Source organism: Prionailurus bengalensis, chromosome A2, assembly GCF_016509475.1.
Source record: "Prionailurus bengalensis isolate Pbe53 chromosome A2, Fcat_Pben_1.1_paternal_pri, whole genome shotgun sequence".
NCBI classification, from domain to species: domain Eukaryota; kingdom Metazoa; phylum Chordata; class Mammalia; order Carnivora; family Felidae; genus Prionailurus; species Prionailurus bengalensis.
This window is the reverse complement of record NC_057348.1, coordinates 46,859,067-46,881,104: the sequence shown is the minus strand read 5'-3', so window position 1 is coordinate 46,881,104 and position 22,038 is coordinate 46,859,067. Positions and strand designations below refer to the sequence as shown.

At 44.6% G+C, this 22,038-nt stretch overlaps 1 pseudogene; it reads right to left on the bottom strand.

Moving 5' to 3' along the window:
• Positions 1-500: 500 nt before the first annotated feature.
• Positions 501-22,038, bottom strand: part of LOC122488188 — a 38,483-nt pseudogene continuing 16,945 nt past the window's right edge.

The following is a 22,038-nucleotide window of genomic DNA, read 5'->3' as shown; positions in this document are numbered from 1 at the left end:
CCAGCTTTCCCTGTCCCACTCACCTCTGTCTACTGTCTTCTTTTCTAGAATGCACCTTCCAAAAACTGCTGCAGATGCTAAGGGAGATAAGAGATTTGAGACAAAAGAGAGGATATTTATTTATTCAGGACCTAAATGCCTTAAAGTCTACTCATTGTTAATCCTCCTTAGTAGAACTTATTCTCTGATTTCCTCATTGTTTTACTCATATCTTCCCCAAATGACAAATATTGTTTACTGATTTGTCACCGCCCATCCTTTCCTTTCTCAGGGTAAAAGCTTTCTGAGTTTCCTCTGATGGGCCACCCTTCTCAGTCCACATGGTTCTTTGAAGACTGACCACACACAACTTACCATCCCAGGGGTGAACTGAAGACGATGGCCTGACCAACCAGAGTCATGGTGATTGGCTTCGGGGTGGAAACATGGTGGGAGTCAGCCCAAGGAGAGTGTGCACTGGGGCTTTTGCTGGAACTAGTAGCAAAAACGTGCTGAATTTGCTAAGTTAATTGAACATAAACCTGGAGCAGCTGGTGGTCATTCTGGGGAAAGATGAGCATGAAGAAAACACTGAGGGAAGAAGGAACAAGAAATGAAGAAACACAGGTATTGGCTTGTGGCTGCTTGAGTTGCATATCTCTCTGGCATCCAAAAGAATTCTGAGGAATACTTGACCCCAGCAAGTCTCAAATTTTTGGGTCTCAAGACCCCTTTGCACTTCTGAAATTTATTAATGACCCCAAAGAGCTTATACTTATGTGAATTGTTTGTATTGATATTTATCAGCCTGGGAATGAAAATTGGAAAATTTTAAAAATTGCTACTTCATAAAACTAATAACAAACCCATGACATGTTAATAGAAATAATGTTTTATGAAAAATAACTATGTTTTTTAAAACAATATCTTTAGTGACAGAGTATGGCTCCGTTTTACATTTTTTTTCGATTCCCTTACCATGTCTGGCTTATTAGGATATACCTGAATTCTCATACATGCTTCTACATTAATGTATTGCCATATGTTGTTTTGGTTAAATTGCTTAAAGAAGACCCAGCTCACAGAGATATGTATCATTGGAAAAGAGAGGGATATTTTAGTAAACTTTTCAGGGAGTTGTGAATACTCTTTTTTGATATCACTCCAAAACTTGACAAGGGGTACTTTCTTAAAGATTAGCTAACAATGTGGAATCTGAAACTACAAAATGAACTTTTCTTATTTTCTTTTAAGTAGGCTCTATGTCCAGCATGGAACCCAACGTGGGGCTTGAGCTCACAACCCTGAGACCAAGACCTGAGCTGAGATCAAGGTTCTGACACTTAACCAACTGAGCCACCCAAGTGGCCTGGACTTCTCATATTCTGTACACTCATGAGAGAATGGGAGTGACAGAAGGAAAAATAATATCTTAGAATAAGAGGAAAATAGTTTTCATTTTGTGGCCCTTCTGAAGGAGTTTCAGGGACCTCCAGGGGTCCCTGGACCATACTTTGAGAACTGCTGCTCCAGCCTAATCCTTACCAACTCTGACTCTGTATGCATTTTTCTAACATAAACTTCTAAAGAAACAGGACTGATTTGGCTCATTCAGCCACCATTCAGTAAGATCCCTGGTAGTTACTCAACAAATACTACTGGGCTCCAAGCATCATGCTAAGAACTGAGAATACAGAGGTGAGCAAAACAGAACTGGAGCCTACTCGCACGTTGCTGACAGCCTGGTGTGGCACGCAGACATTAATCAAACAATAGAGGTTTACTATAACCATATTGTAAAGTTGGTTACCACAATGTAACCATATTGCTAGGTGACAATAGTGGCATCAGTGTCATGAAGGAAGCTACAAATAGCATCAAGTCAGAGAGTTGCAAGGGATTGGTTCCTTAGTGAAATGATTTTCAGGAGAGAAAAGGACAAGTAGTCACTTGCTGACAGGGGTTGGGGGTGATGGTGTAGGAATGTGGCTTGCTTCAGAGAAGAAATAGTATGTGAAGTGTCTTAGGGAGGGAGAAGCTTCAGGAAGCCAGCATGACTGGAAAGGGAAGGTGGAGAAAAGCACATTGCAAGAAGAGTCTGGAGAGGTAGACAGACGCCATCTGTGAGAGCACTTGCAAAACACCATCTTCTCGGGCCACTGGCCGACCTATAAAGGACTGCCTTTCAGTCAGGCGCTTGTCACTGGTCCAGTCACCAGGAACTACAGATGCAGGGTGGTAGCCCATGCCTAAGGGACCACTCAAAGGGGACTGTCCAAGTGGGGTCACGGTCTCCTCCAAAAACGGATTCCATGTCTCATTGCTTCACGGTTGCCTGATGCACACCCTTCCTCCAATTTGGAAGCCTTGAAGATCTTCTATATTTGCTGGTTCATCCATGTTTGATGTTTAGTAGGGACACTATCATAGGTAGGGCTGTCAATGGGGTAGATTCTGAGATAGAGATTAGCAGCAAGATGTTAATCAAGTAGTGCTCTTGGAAAGGAAACCACAGAAGTAGGAGTGGACAGAGGGAGAACTGACAGGCAAGGCAGACTCAACAAAGGTCTCAGCCAATCTCATGGGCTCTGAAGTCCTTCTGAATTGTCTCGAGTTACAGCAACTCCCGTGGGAGGCATGACCTAGGAAGTAAGCATGACAAGGCAAGGCTGTTTTCCTTAGTTAATGCGATCCCCAGTGTGGGCTGACGACAGAAGGCTGTCTTTGAGCATCATTGCCAGCTCCTGAGGGAGTAATCCTTCTTCCGTGAAGGAAGATCGGTGCATCAGAGCCTGCCACAATCATGAATCCACTCAACAAGAATCATGATGGTGTTTATAAGGACAGCGGTGGCCAAGAGGTCAGAGGGACTGAGTTCTAGGGCTGGCTTTCCATAAATCAATCTCACATAAAAACTTGTAGCTGATGGACTGGATCCACTCTGTTTTGTATCCCCACTTTATCTCACGTCTTCTCTCTCTCACCAACCCGCTCCATCCATACAGGCTTTCATTCTAGTCTCTCAATGCTCCAAGCTCAGGGCTACTTTGGGGCTTTTGCACTGTTGATAGGAATTATCTTATTTGCACATTACACTAGAATACATGCCCCAGGAGTGTAGGGACGTTGTTCTTTGTGACCTCAGAGCCTGGAACACAGTAGGCATCAAAGTATTTGCTGAGAAGACCAACAAGGGGCACAAAGCAAAGTGGGCGTATTGGGCTGCTAGAGTTGCCATAACCAAGTATCACAGAGCAGTGGCTTCAACAACAGATGTGTATCCTCTCACAGTTCTGCAGGCTAGAAGTCTGAAACCAGTGTCAGGAGGGTGAGTTTCTTCTGAGGACTGTTTCCTTGGTTTGCAAATGGCTGTCTTCTTCCTCTGCCTTCACATGGTTCTCTGTACAGATGCGTGTCCAAATTTCCTCATCTTAGAAGGACACCAGTTATGCTAGATAAGGGTCCACTCAATTGATCTCACTTTACCTTAATTACCTCCTTAAAGACCCCATTTCCAAACACAGTCACATGCTGAGGTGCTGGGGCATTAGGATTTCAATATACAAATTTGGGAGGAGGGGAGTATGTCACAGTGCAGTCCATAACAGTGGGGGACACTAAAAGGCTATGTTATGGATTTTCTCTCTTAGAAGCATAGCTATATTCCAAACAAGAGGTGACAAAACACTAGCCAGCATTTTTTGAGTCCTTACGACATACCAGGTACTGTACAGGTACTTTACAGGCATTCTCTTATTTCCCCTCACAAACACCTGTTGAAGTGGGTAATATTACATCCAGTTTACTGACAAGAAGACAGGGGCTCAGAGATCTTAAGTACTTGCTCAAGGTCACAGAGTGGGCCAGGGGAGAAGCTGAAACTTGAATGTAGATCTCCTGACCCTAAGCCTACACAATTTAGCATTTCTAGAGAATACCTGTTGTTTATCCTCACAGCCTCCTAACCGCAAGATTTAAATTGCTAACATTCTGCATCAACAGAGCTATAATCAGCTTAATTACATGGTATTTTGTGATGTTCTCTCTAAGTCACCTGTAGCCCTCTCCAAGGAGAAGGGAATCGTCCGGGAAAAAAAACAGAAGCCCAGCTGTTGCCCACAGTCAGGGTAGAGGAGCATCAACAAACATCTTCTTTGCTCCCAGCATTGTCAAGGCTAATGCTTTGGTTCTCTCCCTGAAACTTAAACCAAAATAAGAACTTACTTCATTCTCTGTCTCATTAGCTTGGTATAGGCCCAAGATAAGGTTAAAAATCAAAGAGTCTGAGAAAACTGCAACCAATTACCCTGAAAAATATGCTAAGCCTGAACAGATTTATTCAACGTTGCTTAGTGGGTGGCTTCACAGCACGGAGGCCAAGATTTATCATCTGCTTGGCTTTGCCTTTGATTATTCATTGACTGGGATGGCTTTCTTACCATAAGCTGATATAGTCTCCCGTCTCAGAAAAAGGGGGGGAAATACATAACACCACACTGGCTGATTCATTTCAAACAGAATGTTTTTTAAGAGAGACAGACCTGTGGTACTAATGAATATTCCCTGTTTTTCCTTTTGAATTCACAGCAGGAGATAAATGAAAATTTTAGCAATGGGTGGAGGGGTGCTGGTAGAATGTTCTACTGATTCCATTGGGTGTATATCCAAACAAACATTATAACTGCATGTCATAAGCCATGCACTGTGCTAGATATTGTCCCAAATGATCTCCTTTTGCTTTTGCATAAAACCTCACAGGTAGCTGTTGTCATCCTTATTGTATAGATGAGGAAACTGAGTCTTTAGAACTGCTTTGTCCAGGTGTGCCTCGGTGGCTCAGTAGGTTAAGCGTCCAACTTCGGCTCAGGTCATGATCTCGCAGTTCACAGGTTTGAGCCCCCCGTCCGGTTCAGTGCTGATAGCTCAGAGCCTGGATCCGGCTTTGGATTCTGTGTGTGTGTGTGTGTCTCTCTCTCTCTGCCCTTCCCCTGCTTGTGCTCTGTCTCTCTCTCTCTCTCTCTCTCAAAAATAAATAAATATTAAAAAAAAAAAAAAAAGAACTGCATTGTCCAATATGGTAGTCACTAGCCACGGATGGCTATTGAAGTTTTTAAAAGTCAGTTCTTTATTTACAACAGCCACATTTTAAGTGCTCAACAGCCATATGTGGCTAGTGGCTACCACATGGCATGGCACAGATATAGAACATTTTCATCATCACAGAAAGTTTTACTGGACACACTCCTCTAGGATCTACAGGCAAAGAGACTTGATATTTGCTTAAGCAAAGACAAGATTCCAATCTAGTCCTCTCTGCTCCAAGTCCAGGTTCTTCCCACTATTGCAACACACCCATGCCATCTGTGATCTTCCTTCGCAGTAGGGGAATGATCAGCGACCCAGGGGCAGCAACAATGACCCCGATTTCTTTGGTAATCCCATGAACTAAAAACTTTTTTCTGCCCTAAAGGGTGTGTTGGGAAATGCTAAGAAATGGCCAGCAGGTGGTGTGTGTGTCCCATGTCTCATAACGTGCACCATCTCAAGTCCCTGCTAAAAAAGGTGTTTGCAAAAGCCAAAAACTTGTTTGTTTGGATAAAGGACTTGAATAGATATTTCACCAAAGACAGATATATAAATTGCCAATAAGCTTATGAAAAAATATTCAATGTCATTAATCTTTGGGGAAATGCAAATCAAAACCACAATGAGATACCACTTCATAGTCATTAGAATGGCTATAGAAAAAAGGAAGATGGAAGGGAGGAGAGGAGAGAGGAGAGGAGAGGAGAGGAGAGGAGGAGAGGGAGAGGAGGGGAGGGAAGAGGGGGAGGAGAGGAAAGGAAAGGAAAGGAGGAAGGAAAAAAAGAAAAAGAGAAAGGAAGGGAAGGAAATACTTCTGCTTGTTAGCAGAAAGTAACAAGTGTTGGTGAGGAAGTGAAGAAATTGGAATCCTTGCACATTGTTCAAGGAAATGTAAAATAACACAGCCGCTGTGGAAAACAGTGTGGCAGTTCCTCAAGAAATTAAACAGGAATTGCCATAAGATACAGCAATCCCAGGTGTAGGGATGTACCCAAAGGAATTGAAAGCAGGGAGTTGGAGAGCTAACTGCACACCAATGTCCATAGCCATATTACTCACGATAGCCAAAAGGTGGAAACAACCCAAATGTCAATCGATGGATGAACAGATAAACAAAATGTGATACGTCCATACAGTGAAATATTTTTTGGCCTTTAAAAGGGATCGAAGCCTGATACATGCTATATGTGGATAAATCTTGAAAACATGCTAAGTGAAATAAACCCGGAAAAATAGGGTTAATATTACATGACTGGACTTACAGGAGGTACCCAGAGCAGTCAAATTCATAGACAGAAAACAGAATGTCAGTTATCAGGTACTATAGGGAAAGGATAAAGAAGAGTTAATGTTTAATGGGTACAACAGTTTCAATTTGGGAAGATGAAAAAGTCTTGTAGATGAATAGTAGTGTTGGTTATGCAACCATGTGAATGGACTTAATGCCACTGAGTTGTATACCTAGAAACGGTTAAAATAGTAAATTTTATGTTATGTGTATCTTCCACAATACAATTTTGTAAAAATTACAACAAGTTGGGGGTGCCTGGGTGGCTGTCAGATAAGTGGCCGACTTCAGCTCAGTTATGGTCTCACAGTTCGTGGTTTCGAGCCCCACGTCCGGCTCGGTGCTGACAGCTGAGAGCCTGGAGTCTGCTGTGGATTCTGTGTCTCCTTCTCTCTCTGACCCTCCCCCTCTCACGCTCTCTGTCCATCTCTGAAAAATAAACATTTAAAAAATAATTATAAAAAATAAAACAAGGATAGGGTACCTGCGTGGCTCAGTTGGTTAAGTGTCTGACTCTTGGTTTTAGCTCAGGTCATGATCTCACGGGTTCCTGAGACATGGTCTCCATCCTCTCAGCGGGAAGCCTGCTTGGGATTCTCTCTCTGCCCCTCCCCACTCTCTCAAAATAGGTAAATAAACTTAAAAAAATAATAAAATAAATAATAAATAGGATAAATAAGTAGTAAATAGAATAAAAATCTTTCTTTTTGCAGTTTTCTAGTTGAGGTTTGGTTGCTAGGTAGGGAGAATCCTACACGGTACAGAAAAAAAGGGAAGGGCCACAACCTCAGTGCCATGCCTGGCTCTTCCCACGTTACGCACAAAGAAAGATGATCCAGACATTAGTCTAGCATCCTTACATCATGTCTTTGATGGCCAAGTGCAACTTCACTTGCAAAGATACCTTCTTTTCCCAAGATGTGGGCCTTCCAGGAGCTCAGAAAATATGTGGGACAACAGATGTCCATTGCCCATCTCCAGAAATGCTGCTGTGAAGTGAGACATGGCCTTTAAGAATTATTCTGTCTACCCCCTCCCATGATTAATAGGCATGAGAGTTAACTGCTCCCCACTCAGGCCTACCTGTTTGTGATATTTTCCTCTCCATTCCCTTCGCCAAGATCCAGTCCAAAATTCATGTGTTCTGGGGTGTTGCCACAAAGCTGGTGATGCAGCTCCTGTGAGGTGTAGTGTAGGACATGGAAGGAATGGGTGGCCAGAGAGGTTCTCCCTAGGGTCCCACTTTCTATCACAAAAAACAGAGGGCTGTCTCTCAGAAAGTTGCTCTTGTCCATCCTCCTTGTCTGAGTTCTTGAAAGTTTCCACATAGCAAAGCACCTGCAAAGGATTTTGATCACGGTGGTTCTAGACTTGTAGGAACCAGTGGTTCCCCAGCTCATATCTGTCTCCACAGATCCCAGAGCGAGGCCACAGGAAGTGGGGGAGCTTACTTTCCAGAATCACCATGGTGGCCAGACCTGAGCCCTCCAAAGCTTGTCCCGCTCATGGGCCACCTGTCAGTGTGTGTCATCCTTCATGGTGATGAACAGGTGGAGCATAAGCAGTATGGCGATGATGGCAAAGGCAAAGTAGTCCATGCCAAAGACAAAGGGCAAGCTCACTTCATAGTTGGAAGGCCCATCAATGATGGTGAGGAAAAGTTGAAAAGTGCCGAAGAGTGCCATGGGATAGTTGTGGAATTGCCCCCAGACTTGTTAGGTCCTCTGTCTGGAAAATGACATAGAATGCAGAGGCAAATCCTGGAAAAAACTAAGCCATCAGCTGACAGAAGGGCATTAGGTCTTCAAAAATCATCAGCCAGGGGCACCTGGCTGGTTCAGTCTGTAAAGCATGTGACTCTTGGTCTCCAGGTTATGAGTTTGACCCCCACACTGAGTTAGAGATTACTTAAAAATAAATAAATAAAGGGGTGCCTGAGTGGCTCAGTCAGTTGAGTATCCAACTCTTGATTTTGACTCAGGTCATGATCTCACAGTTGGTGGGATTTGAGCCCCCTGTTGGGCTCTGCACTGAAAGCGCAGAGCCTGCTTGGGATTCTCTCTCTGTCTCTCTCTACCCCTCCCCTGTGCACTCTCTCTCTTTCTCTCTAGAAATAAGTAAATGAACATTTAAAAAAAGAAAAATGATATGCTTGAGAAGAAGGTTTGAGTCACTTCCGTTGTTTTTAATTAAATAAATAAATTAAATAAATAAATAAATAAATAAATAAAATGAGTGCCTGGGTGGCTCAGTCAGTTAAGCATCCAACTTTGGCTCCGATCATGGTCTCACAGTTCATGAGTTCGAGCCCTGTTTCAGGCTTTCTGCTGTCAGCATGGAGCCTGCTTCAGATCCTCTGTCCCCTTCTTTCTCTGCACCTACCTCACTCATGCTCTCTCTCTCTGTCTGTCAAAAATAAACGAACATTAAAAAAAATAAAAACAAAAACAAAAATCATCTTCTGGATCATAATATTGAAAGCACAGAGGATTCCAGATGGAATGCTCAAGTGAAGTATGTAACACCACACAAGCCCAGCATCAGGGTGACGGACATGGGTGCCGCCACTTCCCCATCTATGTGGGACAGCCGCATCCCCATGTTCACTGGTACTATGTAGGCATCAGTGATGATAAGGACATGGAATGGCCCCCAGAGGACAGTCTGTCTAAAATAGCAATAGGCACCAACCCTGAGGACACTCAGGGTCTCTGGGAGCAGGTTGATGACAACCTTGGTATTGGTCACCAACTCCCCCATGAGCCAGATTTTGTCCTGGTGAGTCACATAGGCCTCCTAGAGTGGTCTCTGTTGGAAAATGGTGTTATCTCAGGAATCTGTGCAGTTGCCAATTCAGAACTTGAGGGGGCGGTAGACATAGCAGATCATATAGAGCAGGTACAAGGCACCCAGAACATAAAACAACCACTGACCATATTTCTTCCGCTTGAAGCTCGCTAGTTGCTTCACTGGGGTCTGTTCTAGGATCTGGTGAGTCACCTGCTTCTTGGGGGAGACCATGAGCTCTAGAAAGGATGTGTCCTCTCCCCAGGAGTTGGTTTCTGTGAGATCGTAGAGAGTGGAGGTCAGCGGCTCATATGTCCACTGGATACGCTTCTACTTCTACATCAGGTGCTAGAACATCACAATGTGGCCCTCCACTCTTGCTGGCTTGAAGGGGGTGAGACCCCCATGAGTGGGCATGAGGTCCAAGGACTGCAGGAGGTCCCAGCTCCCATCATAGGACAGGAGCAGGTTATATATCTGGCAGGCAAAAATTTTGTTGGGCTGGAGGATGAGAATGTGCAAGATGATGTTTCCCAGGGAGTCCTGGGCCTGGATGCTGGCTCTGGGCTCGATGAGCAGCCTCACAAAAGACAGAGGATGCTCCCCAAAGTAGATGAGGTTTGCAGGGTCCCTGGTGGAAAGCTGTGCCTGTAGCTCTTACAGAGATGCCAGTCCCATGGGCAGGCAAGGCTCACACCAAGTTCATGTTCTGGTTCACGATGGTTATGTGCAGAGCAGTCCAACCTACAGATGGCTCACACATGGGGAGCTCTGTGACCGTCTCCGGGCAGTCTCTGCCAGCACCATGGCATTGTCGCAGAGGGCTGCTATAGGCAGCACCATCTCCCCCAGGCCTCCTCTTCATCCAAAGTCACAGGTTCATTCCAGTGAAAGTTTCTTTGGGAAACACAGGTGATTTTCCTTGGGTGCCTGAAGCAGTGGAGACTCTTGAGCCCTCTTTTGTTGCAGCATACAGGCTTTGTCCAGATGCTGATCCCAGCCCTGCTTCCTGACCAGCCAGGAGGTCAGAAGTCTGGGGTTGGATCCAGAACTGCCTTCTGCCTTTGGCAGAAGGGGCCCCCATGCCTTCTCCTTTCAGGCACTGGCAGGTTACAGAAGTTTGGTACAAGTAACGGGTCTAGGACTCAGCAGCAGCTGAGAAGGAGGCAGGGTCTGGGGTTGGGACTGAGCGTGAGTATATCTTCCACGTGACTTGTGTATGCAGCTTGTAGTTTGTGGCTGTGGGGTGTGTGTGTGTGATTGTGTGTGTGTACGTGTGTGTGTGTGACCAAACACTTGTTTTGTTGCAAAACATAGCCAAGAGATACCATTGGCATTGTGCACTCTTTATCTTTCTCTCTCTCCCCTCCCTGCTCTCTTTATGTTCTTCTTATCACTCAGAAACTGCAGTAAAGATGTTTACAAACTGGAAAATACAGCCAGCCACCTTCCAATGTCAGTTCCCTTGGCTTTAAATATATCCGTTTGTGGACAGACCCATCCCTGAAACTGTATTTATCTGTCTGCTTGATATCACACTTGAACACCAGAGGCATTTCAAAATGAATGTGACCAAAACAGGATTCTCACTTCCCTGACCCCTCTGCCTCCCAAACATGTTCTTTGCCCGTCTTCCCTATTTCTATAAATAACACCATCATTCACATAGTTATTGAGGCCCAAACCCTAGGTGTTGGTCCTTTAGTGATCCCTTTCTCTCTCTCTCTCTCTCTCTCTCTCTCTCTCTCTCTCTCTGTCCCCCTCTTTCACACACACACACACACACACGTGCATGAGCACATGCACACCACATCACTCCATCTGCAAAGCCTAGTGGTTCTACTTCAGAAAGGAACCTCAAACCTACTTACTTCTCCCCATTTCCACAGCACCTCCCTCATCTAAGCTGTCATCTTCTTTGGCCTGGGTAGCTGCAATGGCTTTTAAGTGGTCTCTGTGCTTTGACCTTTGTCCTTCTCTAAAACCAAATCAGAACAAGTCACTCTGTTTAGAATAAAACTGACTCCTACAGTTCTTGTAGGCCTATAAGACCCTACAAGGTCTGGCCCCTGCTTGCTTGTACGATCTCGCCTCCTAGGACTCTCCTGGTTGGTCACTAATCTGTTGTTCCTCACGTGGCTCCTCAAGTACCCTAAGCCCATTCCTACCTCAGGACCTTTGCACGATCTCTGGTCTTGATTCAGGGGTCCTCACCACAGAGAGACCTTCCCTGATGACTCTATCTAAAGTGGCCTTCTTGTTCCAGTCTTTAAACCATCACACTATTTCTATCCTCCAGAACATGCACCCCAGGGGTGCCTGGGTGGCTCAGTCAGTTGGGTGTCCAACTCTTGATCTTGGCTCAGGTCTTGATATCAGGGTTGTGATTTCAAGCCCTGCAGTGGATGTGAAGCTTACTTAAGAGAAGAAGAAGAAGAAGAAGAAGAAGAAGAAGAAGATCATGCACCCCAATTTTAAATGATATAGATGCTGTTTCCTTACTTGTTCCTTGGCTTGGTGTTGGTGTCCCACACTAGACTCTAAGCTCTTCTTCCCCACTGGAATTTGAACTCAAATCAAACCAACTCCAAAGTTCCAGTACATTTCAAAAGAGAAGGAAAAATGCATCCATAAGAGCTCATCTATATGAAAGCATATTATTTTCCTTTAAAATTGCCCTCGTGTCTTCCTATCTTCAAAACCCCTTTGGCACTCTTGCTCTGGATTTTTTTTCAGAGCGAAGCTACTCAAACACTTGATCACAACATGGTTCTAAATGGGCTGTGATACAGTTCGTGGGTTTGAGCCCCACATCGGGCTCCACCCTGGCAGCCTGCTTGGGATTCTCTCTCTCTGCCTCTCTCTCTGCCCCTCCCCTGTTTGCTCTGTTGCTCTCTCAAAATAAATAAACTTAAAATTTTTTTAAATGGGCTGTGATACAAGAAGTGGAAAAGAACACATTTTAGAACAGTGTCAATTTAATCCCTTTTTTTATTGAAAAATTTTAAAGTTTATTTATTTTGAGAGAGAAAGAGAGAGCACACAAACTAGTGGGAGAAGGGCAAAGAGAGAGGGAGAGATAATCCCAAGTAGGCTCCTTGCAATCAGCACAGACATGGGGCTCGCACTCACGAACCATGAGATCACAACCTGAGCTGAAATCAAGAGTGGGATCCTTAACCTATGGAGCCACCCAGACGCCCTTAATCTCTTTCCTCTGAATTGAAGGCATTCATAAAAATATTTCTGACTCTCCATGTACATACCCACTTCACACACGCATACACCTTCCATGGATGTATTTTAAGTCTGGAAGGAGAATCACTAAATTGTTAACAGTGTTCGTTATAAGGAGAGGGGAACTTTCAAAACCCACTATTACTCCTCTAACAGTTGCCTCAGGGAAGAGAGATTCCCAAACCGAGTGAGAGGGAGGAGCAAGGCTAATTTTCAACTGGAACGTACCAGTGTGGGCACTGGTCACAGCCAGCCTTCACTTTTATTGGACTGTGCTCGTGCCACACCATCTTTTCTTTTTTTAAAATATAATTTATTGGCAAGTTAGCTAACATACAGTGCGCACAGTGTGCTCTTGGCTTCGGGGAAAGGGAAACCTTCTTGCACTGTTGGTGGGAATGCAAACTGGTGCAGCCACTCTGGAAAACAATGTGGAGGTTCCTCAAAAAATTAAAAATAGAACTACCCTATGACTAGCAATAGCACTAATTTATCCAAAGGATACATGCCATCTTTTAAATGTTTTCACTGATATCCAGAGGAGGTTTTGCTTTGTTGTACAACACACTTCTATATAATTTAAATTCAGTACTATGCACATGCATTGATTCAATCCTCTTACCTCAAGCTCACATCACGTACTTGACAAAATTCAGCTCAGCCCAATACTGAGCATCTACTGGGAGCCCTGTACTAAGTGCTGTGGAGAAGCAAAGATGGATAAAACACAGTCTCTGCCCCAAGCCTCACAGTCCGTGACCGAAAATATCATCACCCAGCTTGATCACTGACCTTGACCTCAAAAATTTAGTCTGACAACCTGTTGGCTCTTTTCAAAAAACAAAACCTTTTTCAACAAGCAAAACCCTAGAAAATTCTCAAGGAGGGGAGGAAAAAGAAAATCCTGCCTTGCCTCTGAAAATAATTCCAAGAGAAGAATACCCAAAGTCTTTGGAGAAAATGTAGCCAATAAAATAAGTCCTTGGTTCCCAAAAAGGCTTGAACAGGACTATCATTTATCTGGTGTATAAATTCTGGCACCAAAAACATGCATACACACACACACACACACACACACACAACTCAGCCAAACAAACAAAAAACCCTCATTCCATTTCCTGAAAACTGGAGTTTTTAGTTCTATCACAACTCCTTTTTATTAAAACAAATGTTTCTGGGGGATGCCTGGATGGCTCAGTTGATTAAACGTCTGGCTTCTGCTTTCAGCTCAGGTAGTGAGATCAAGCCCCAAATTGGGGCTTAAGATTCTTTCTCTGTCCCTGTGCCCTTTCCCCCCACTGGAACTCTCTCTCTCTCTCTCTCTCTCTCTCTCTCTCTTTCAAATAAAAAATTTAAAAAAATATTTCTGTAACATTGCCTTTGCTATCCTGAACTGAAATTCTACCCACAAAACATTTCTAAAAATCAGTATATTGCTCTAAATGTCATATAAGGAAGAAATAAAAGATATGATTTAAAGTACAATGTGCATTTCAATATGAGAGTGCTCAGATGATTCAAGAAGACAGTGACAAGTCAAATGTTTGCACCTACTTTTAATGAATACGTGTGCATTTCAGAAGAGTGAGACAATACTCAACAGAGAGTTGGCCATTTTGCTTTATATGTGCTATTTCCAAATAAGGGCTGAATAGACATACATAAAATTTCCACAAATGAGACAGCTATTAGTAAGGACTGATGCAGTTGTGTGGCTCTAGTGATTCAGGTCCTGAGTGTGGTACTGCCGTTAATGACATCATTCTCCAAAATGGTGGACAACTCTTAGTAAAGTGGTAGAAGGTTGCTTTCACGTATACAGTAGTAGCATTCCTCAGAATGCTTGGTGACTATTAAAACCATACTGGGGCCACCTGGGTGGCTTATCCGGTTGAGCATCCAACTTTGGCCAGGTCATGATCTCAGGGTTTGTGAGTTTGAGTCCTATGTTGGGCTCTGTGCTGAGAGCTCAGAGCCTGGAGCTTACTTTGTTTGTTTTTAAATTTTTTTTTTTTAATTTTTTTTTTCAATGTTTATTTATTTTTGGGACAGAGAGAGACAGAGCATGAACGGGGGAGGGGCAGAGAGAGAGGGAGACACAGAATCGGAAACAGGCTCCAGGCTCTGAGCCATCAGCCCAGAGCCCGACGCGGGGCTCGAACTCACGGACCGCAAGATCGTGACCTGGCTGAAGTCGGATGCTTAACCGACTGCGCCACCCAGGCGCCCCTGTTTTTAAATTTTTTAATGTTTATTTATTTTTGACAGAGAGAGAGAGAGACAGAGCATGAGTGGGGGAGGGGAAGAGAGAGAGGGAGACAGAATCTGAAACAGGTTCCAGGCTCCCACCTGTCAGCACAGGGCCCTATGCAGGGCTCGAACTCACAGACTGCGACGTCATGACCTGAGCCGAAGTCGGAGGCTCAACCAACTGAGCCACCCAAGCGCCCCGGAGCTTACTTTGGATTCTGTGTCTCCCTCTCTCTCTCTGGCCTTCCCCACTTATACTCTGTCTGTCTCTGTCTCTCAAAAATAAATAAACATTTTAGAAACTTTAAAAAATAAAGCAAATTTTAAAAATACTGGTATTTGTGTTTATATGGAAAAAATAGGGAGGATCTATGTTAACATAATGAAAAATAAGTTCTCACCTGTGTATATGTCCAGCGGAATGTTTCAAAAAGGGACACACTTCCACTCTTTGTGCCACAGGCCTGTCTCGCACTGGCTCCCAAAGCCAGTGGGACATGGGACCCCTCCATCTTCAACCCCACACCCCTACAACCCTTATGTAAACCAAAAGCACCTTCACAAGGAAACATCCCCTGAGGATGGTGCCACCCCTTTGAGAAGGACTTCCTTGAAGTCACAGCTCTTAGGAGAACCTCTGGTCTTTCAGACATTTTGGGGGTTTTACTGCAATGCAGGATGCTATCATTCAGCTGGGAATCCAAGAGGTAGCAGCAGAAGAAATGATGTTAGCTCCAGGAAAGAAAAAACCTGCCCTTTTGAGTGATGGTCTAAACCTCAGGCAGTTGGTGAAACTCCAGCTCCAAAGAGCACACAATACTGGGGAAACACATCGTGACAGGAAGAAACTAGGCCAACAGATGACAGGGACAGGCTCTGCAAGACATGATAGGGCATGTAAGAACAGGAAAGTGAGCTCGCTGTAGCCACAGAGAAACTTGGGGCTGCAGAGCAGGATTCCACCCACAGGACAAGGCCCCCGTTGTTGAAGAATCACATTGTGTAAGGACTTCTCTAGAAATTCAGAGACAGAGTGATAAGAATAGAGGGTATTCGCTAATGTGAATGTGAGCTTTAGGGGACACCTGGGTGGCTCAGCCAGTTAAGCGTCTGACTCTTGATTCTGGCTCAGGTCCTGATCTCATGGTTTGTTGGTTCCAGCCCTGCGTTGGGCTCTGCACTGGCGACATGGAGCCTGCTTGGGATTCTCTTTTTCCCTCTTTCTCTGCCCCTCTCCCACTAGCATAGGTGTGCTTTCTGTCTCTCAGAAAAAAAGAAATGTGTGTCTTAAGATTAGGCACACTCAAATGCCAGCCCCTCCACTGATAAGTGTGATCTTGGGGGGTTATATGATCTCCCTTTGATTCAGTTTCCTCATCTATGAAATGGGCCCTAATGATAGCCCTATCGCATGGGGTTGTTCGGGGGTGAGAGGAGATCATAGGTAAGGTGCTTAGCATGCTGCCTGGGGGGCCTGTGAGCTGCTCAAGAGCGAGATTATCTAGTTCTGTTCCCTTTTATCCCTGGGAGTACTTGGTGCTTAGCAGGCACAGATCAACCCTATTTGCATGAACTGACCGGGAAATCCCTGTAAAAGGTACCATTCTCACTATCAAGAATGATACAGAAAAAAGGAACCAGATACTGGAGCCCGGGTAGGAAGCGGGTACTTGGTTTGTACTGGGACGCAAGATCGCAGGCAGTATCCGTCACAAGAAGAGGAAATCACCCTTGTAACTGAACCAAGGCTCCTGAAACTACTGGTCTCAGTGCCTGGGGGCTGTTGAGATCCTCCGAAAAAGCCATGCAGGCCCACCATGGGGGCGCTGAACAGCCGCTGGGCACCACGGTGCACAGGGAGGAGGCCTCCACCAGACCCAGGGGAGCACTCTGGTGGCCCGCAGACCTGTGGCCCCATAACAGGAAGGGCGGACCTGTCTTCTCCCCTCTAGGAACTGGACATAGCAAAACTCACCGGGAGTCATGCACAGCAAGAGGAAAGTAGGCCAGCCCTGGCTCCTTCCCCCTTACCAGCTCCATATCACGTCACTCTTCCCTTTGTGTTCTGAGCTCCAGCCGCACTGGCCATTTCCTTGTTTCTCGAAAATGCTAAGCTTCCCCACCCACATCCCCACCGCCCACTCTTTGCCTGGCTGATTTCTGCTCACCCTTCAGGTCTCAGTTCAAACATCACTTCCTCAGACAGGCTGTCCCTGAACCCCCAGAATAGGTGTGGGGCCCTCCCACCTAGTCTCATCCTTATCAGTTTCTAGCCTTTTGTGTCTTCACATCTCATGCAATTACAATTATTGTTGGTATAGGAATCTGCTCCGTGTTCATCTCTCCCACTAGGGTGGACACTCCTGAGGGCAGATACGACATCGAGTCTGTTAACCCATGTCCTTTGATATGTAGCCCGGTGCCTGGTACAGGGTTAGCCTTCAGTAGATGTCAGTTGGAGAAGAAATTGGATGGGAAGGGGGAACGAACTGCAAAACTCAGAGTGGGGTTACTGGGTTTGTCCTAAAAGATAATCAGATCAGAGACTAACTCAACTCTTAAGAAAACCAGGCCACCGACATTCCTGATTGAATATTCATTTTGCAGCAATTTCTCACCCTATTTCAAGACCTAGCTCCCAGTGAAGATTTATGTCATCCTCTCCTCTCAGACGCAAATGGCTGTGGGAGCAAATACTTTGATTTATTTCCCTCTCCTCCCTGCTGTCCAGCAAGATGCCATGAGCAATGTCAGGTGTCCCATCTCTTTGATCTTGCTGGTGAGAAAATGCATTCGCTACAAAGTCCCAGGCAGAAACGAAGGCTGAAAAACAGATTCCTCTCTAGCTAGTTGCATCCTCCACTATCCCACCACCACACAAACAAACCCCCGCCAAGCATTTTAAAATCTGCCAAGTGAGACACCTGGGCACCATTTTCTGGCTCATGGGCAAGAAATCACAGTTTATTTCTAGAGATTTCTTCATTGCTTTTTTTTTTTTCCTCCTGCATCATCACTTTGGGAAGTTCAGGTCCTTTTAGATGCTTACAGGGTGCAGGCAGAGAACAGTTGGCCCTAAAAGTCCAGCTCTTGTTAAAGGCACAGAAATGGCAATTTCCCAGCATTTGGCTTCTGATACTAATTATCGTCTCCAATCACTGAACTCTCCTGTTTAATCCTCCCAACAGCTCTGTGGAACAGGTACTATTATTGTATCCATTTTACAGATGACAAAAACTGAGGCAAGTTGAGGTAACTTCCCAGACCCACATGACCAGCCAGAGGTGACAGTACCTGTCAAACCCAGGTCTCTGGCTCTGCAGCCTGGTCTCTTAAGTGCCACACTTTGTGGCAAGAATAATTGCTACTTATAGAGTACTTTGATGGTCAAATTGGTTAATTAATTAGCAGTAGCAACAATACCAATGAGAATAATCATAGCTAAGTGTTCAATGATTGTTACCTGCTATTGTTATTGTTGTTATGTTATGATCCCTGATTTTAAAATATCATCTTAAAGGAAGGGAGAGGCCATCCCTCTGAAGACACTTCTCTACTCTTTGGCCTCTGCCTGGGGTCTGGTCACAGAGGCAGGTGTGTGTGTGTGTGTGTGTGTGTGTGTGTGTGACTGAGCCATCTGACTGTTGAGGTGGCCGTGACCCAATTGTTCAGTTCCCCCTGGGTCAAGGGGGCACCATCACATGGGCCCCAGAAACACCCAAGTGGGATTTGAGATGCACCCATGAAGGTGACAAACCCCAGCTTCTATTACCAGTTCCTAGAACTAGGCTGTTTCCCCACGTAGCGTCCTGTTATGATTCATATGCAGTGAGAGCTGAATGACAAGTTCAAGTCTTTCTTTTTTTAAATATGCTGACCTGAAGAGACGTTGGGAAAATGGATGGGGCATTTTTCATAGCAGAAGACTCCTTTAGAAAACCTGGAGTGATTTCAAAGAGAAATAATTTATATACATACATATCTCAAAACCAGTGTATAATGGCAAACATAATCCTTTCTTTCATGATTTTTAAAATATGGCAATTCTCTATTGTAAAGAAGATGGCTATCTAGGTGGAAGCTCAGTCAGGAATGGGAATGCTAGGATCAGCGACTCACGCACAGGGGAGGCAATTCATGAATGCAGGGAGCTCTGGGTGTGGGACCATTCAGACCTGGCTTCAAATCTTGGCTCCACTACTTAATAAGTAGTTATTAATACTAAGTAGCTCTAAAACTTGAGGCAAGTTTTTTTGTAATTTCTCTAAACGAAATAGGATAGTCATATCCATATCTACCTGGTAGACATCTCATGGGAGAGTTAAAAAAAAAAAATCCAGTCCTTCAAGTGAACAGAGGAAGTACGATTTAGCAGTGAAGGCCCTTAAGTCTGCAACCAGACCTAAGATAAAATCCAAGTTCAACCACCTCATTGTGACTTTGGATGGGTGGCTCAGGCTTAGCTTCCTTGAGCTTCATCCATGGGAAAGCCACCTCCCTCCAAGAGCTGGAGTGAGAATTATGTGTGATGTAGTGCTTAACTCAGTGCTGGTACTTTAGGAGGGTCTCCAAAAAAGGTAGGGCCACCTATTAGGCATGGGCAGGTCCAGACCCTGCACTTGTTTATGATCTGGCCAGAGGTTTGAAGTGAACTGCCCAGGCAGGATTGGGCTGCAGTTGAGGGCAGGCTGCGAGATCCAACATGGAAGAGGGCAGGCTGCGAGGTCCAACATGGAAGAAGGAATAGCATGTTGGTGGGCACTTGTCTGCTCTACCCCGCAACCCTCCTAAGACCTGCTTCTCCATTTCTATACCCCACGAATTGGATTCTCATGTTTGGGCGCTTAGGATATTTATCAGTGTGTCTATCAGCAAAGGCTGAGGGAAGGGCTGAATTCTAAATTGATGCCAATATTCCTTATGGAGTTGAAGTTAAAAAATTTGGTGGCCTGAGAGTCCTAAGACATTTTGCTTTGACCCTAGAATAATGGAGAGTTGCTTCAAAGACAATTTGGCGTCATTCCTTGTCTAGGTAAATTTAGCCCTGGATATAGTTGCAGATTAGTACACCTGCTCTTTTTTCCTTGTCACAAAGTGGGCACTCTTCCTAGTTTTCAAAAAGGGATCTTCAGTTGACGTCAGAAAGGGATTCAGCAATTAGCCAATTGGATCATGGAAATCCTATTTGTACCAGGGCTGATTGATGTTGAACCTCTTCTTCTTTTGCCTTCCCCAAAGGACTTAAAAAAAAATAATTCTCACATTCCACTCTGTAACTGTACTTGATGGATAAACAGGCAGTGTAGTAAAGTAATACTTGGGAGTCTGATGTATATCTAATGTCACATTTCTTATCTGTGAAACAAGACAGGAAAACCTACCTCATAAGTTTAATGTGAAGATTCAGAACAGTTATCCCTTTCACCTCCTCCCACTGACCTCTCCCTTCCTGGAGCCTGGGCCACCAGGCACTGTTAGTTTTCTACTCAGCTGTGATTCCATACTCCTATCTCAGAAACAAGATCCCAATTTGGTTCACTCTCCTTTAAGTGGCCATGTTATTTATTTGGGGGGACAGGAAGAACTGGTCCCTTCGGCAGTCCTAGGGAATGAATCTTGCTTCGTTTAAGCCAGTCCTGGCAATCTTGATCTCCTGTCCAGCAGGTAGTTTAGAAAAGAGTGCAGGATACAGTTCGGCCAATGAAACGGGAAAGTCTGCCCAGGAGCCTCCGGGAAGGTTTTTGTTGTTTTAAAAGAGGGATACAAGGGTGCCTGGGTGGCTCAGTCGGTTGAGCGTCCGACTTCGGCTCAGGTCATGATCTCGCGGTCCGTGGGTTCGAGCCTGCGTTGGGCTCTGTTCTGACAGTTCAGAGCCTGGAGCCTGTTTCAAACTCTGTGTCTTCCTCTTTCTCTGACCCTCCCCTGTGCATGTTCTCTCTCTGTCTCAAAAATAAGTAAATGTTAAAAAAAAATTTTAAATAAAAAAAATAAAAAAGGGATACGAGACAGGCATTTTCCCTTTCTATCTCTGAGTGTTGTCATCTGTCTGAATGAAGGCAGCCATCTTCAGACCATGAGGAGAGCCATCCTACAAGGTTCAGGCAAAAAACTGAGAATGGCAGGGCAGAAAACAAAATTCATTTACTTTTTTGATCAGTGAATGAATTAAGCCAGCAACTCCCTGATATTTGGGCTCCTTGCTATATAAAACAATAAATATCTTCATTGTTTTACCCATTTGTGAACCATTACTAATGGTCAAAGGTGTCCTCCATGGTGGTTATCAGGACTGTTTGCAATTATTTGCATTCTCTGTCTCTAGGCACATGATACCTTTGACATAAGGTATAAATATTTGGCTTGCTTTGGTCAATGAAACATGAGTGGAAGTGCTGTGTGTCACTTCTAGTTGAAGGCTAGTATGTGCCAGTATGATTTTCCACACTCTCTTGACATGCTTGGGCCATCAACGAAATATAGACGAAGGCTCTACCAATCCGAGTTCCCCAGTGACTGATAAGCAAAAACTCCTGCAGCCAACATTACACATGTAGCATGAGCAAGAAAGAGACTTGATGGTGTTAAGCCAATGAAGTTTGGAGGGTGCTTGTTGCTGAAACACAGTCTAGACTTTCCTGACTGCTACAAACTGATACATTCAAATAACAGAATAGAGACTCTGGCACCGAAGGTGATAGGAGGTAAAGAGATCCACCAACAGAAGGTTAATCTTTGTGCTGTGAAAAGTCTGATTCGTTTCTAGATAATTCATTCTAAGACCAGACTATTGTACAAAATTCTTATCCCCTGGCCATGTTGCCTTTAAGAATCGGGCTCCATCCCTCAGGAATACTAGACAGAGAAGCCACACTAGGGAGTAAATGAAAGAAAAGGCTAGACCCTGGGTGGAAACATGGGACCATGACACTGAATGACGCAGGGAGCTTGGGTAATGGAGATAAGGAGAGGAAAGGTTTGAGGAGGTCCTATTGGGCTCCTAGAGTGTTGAGACCCAGGGTTTATTCAAGTGGTTGGACATGGATTGACTAGAGGAGAGAAATTACCCCTAAATTCCTCTGTCCTCGCTTAGAATTAGCCACTCAAACCCAAAGCAAACTCTTCTAGTTACAATGTATGAAGTTTGGCTAAGAGTAAGTCGATCACTAATAAATGATGTATTAGTTTGCTAGGGCTGCTATAACAAAATGTTACAGACTGAGCAGCTTAAATAACACAATTTTTATTTTCTCAGGGTCCTAGAAGAAGTTCAAGATCAATGAAGGCGAGACGTTCAAGATCAATGTGCCAGCAGGAGTGGTTTCTTCTGAGGCCTCTGTTCTTGGCTTGTGGTCGGCCACCTTCTCTCTGTGGGTGACATGGTCTCCCCTCTGTGTTTACCTGTGTCCAGTCTC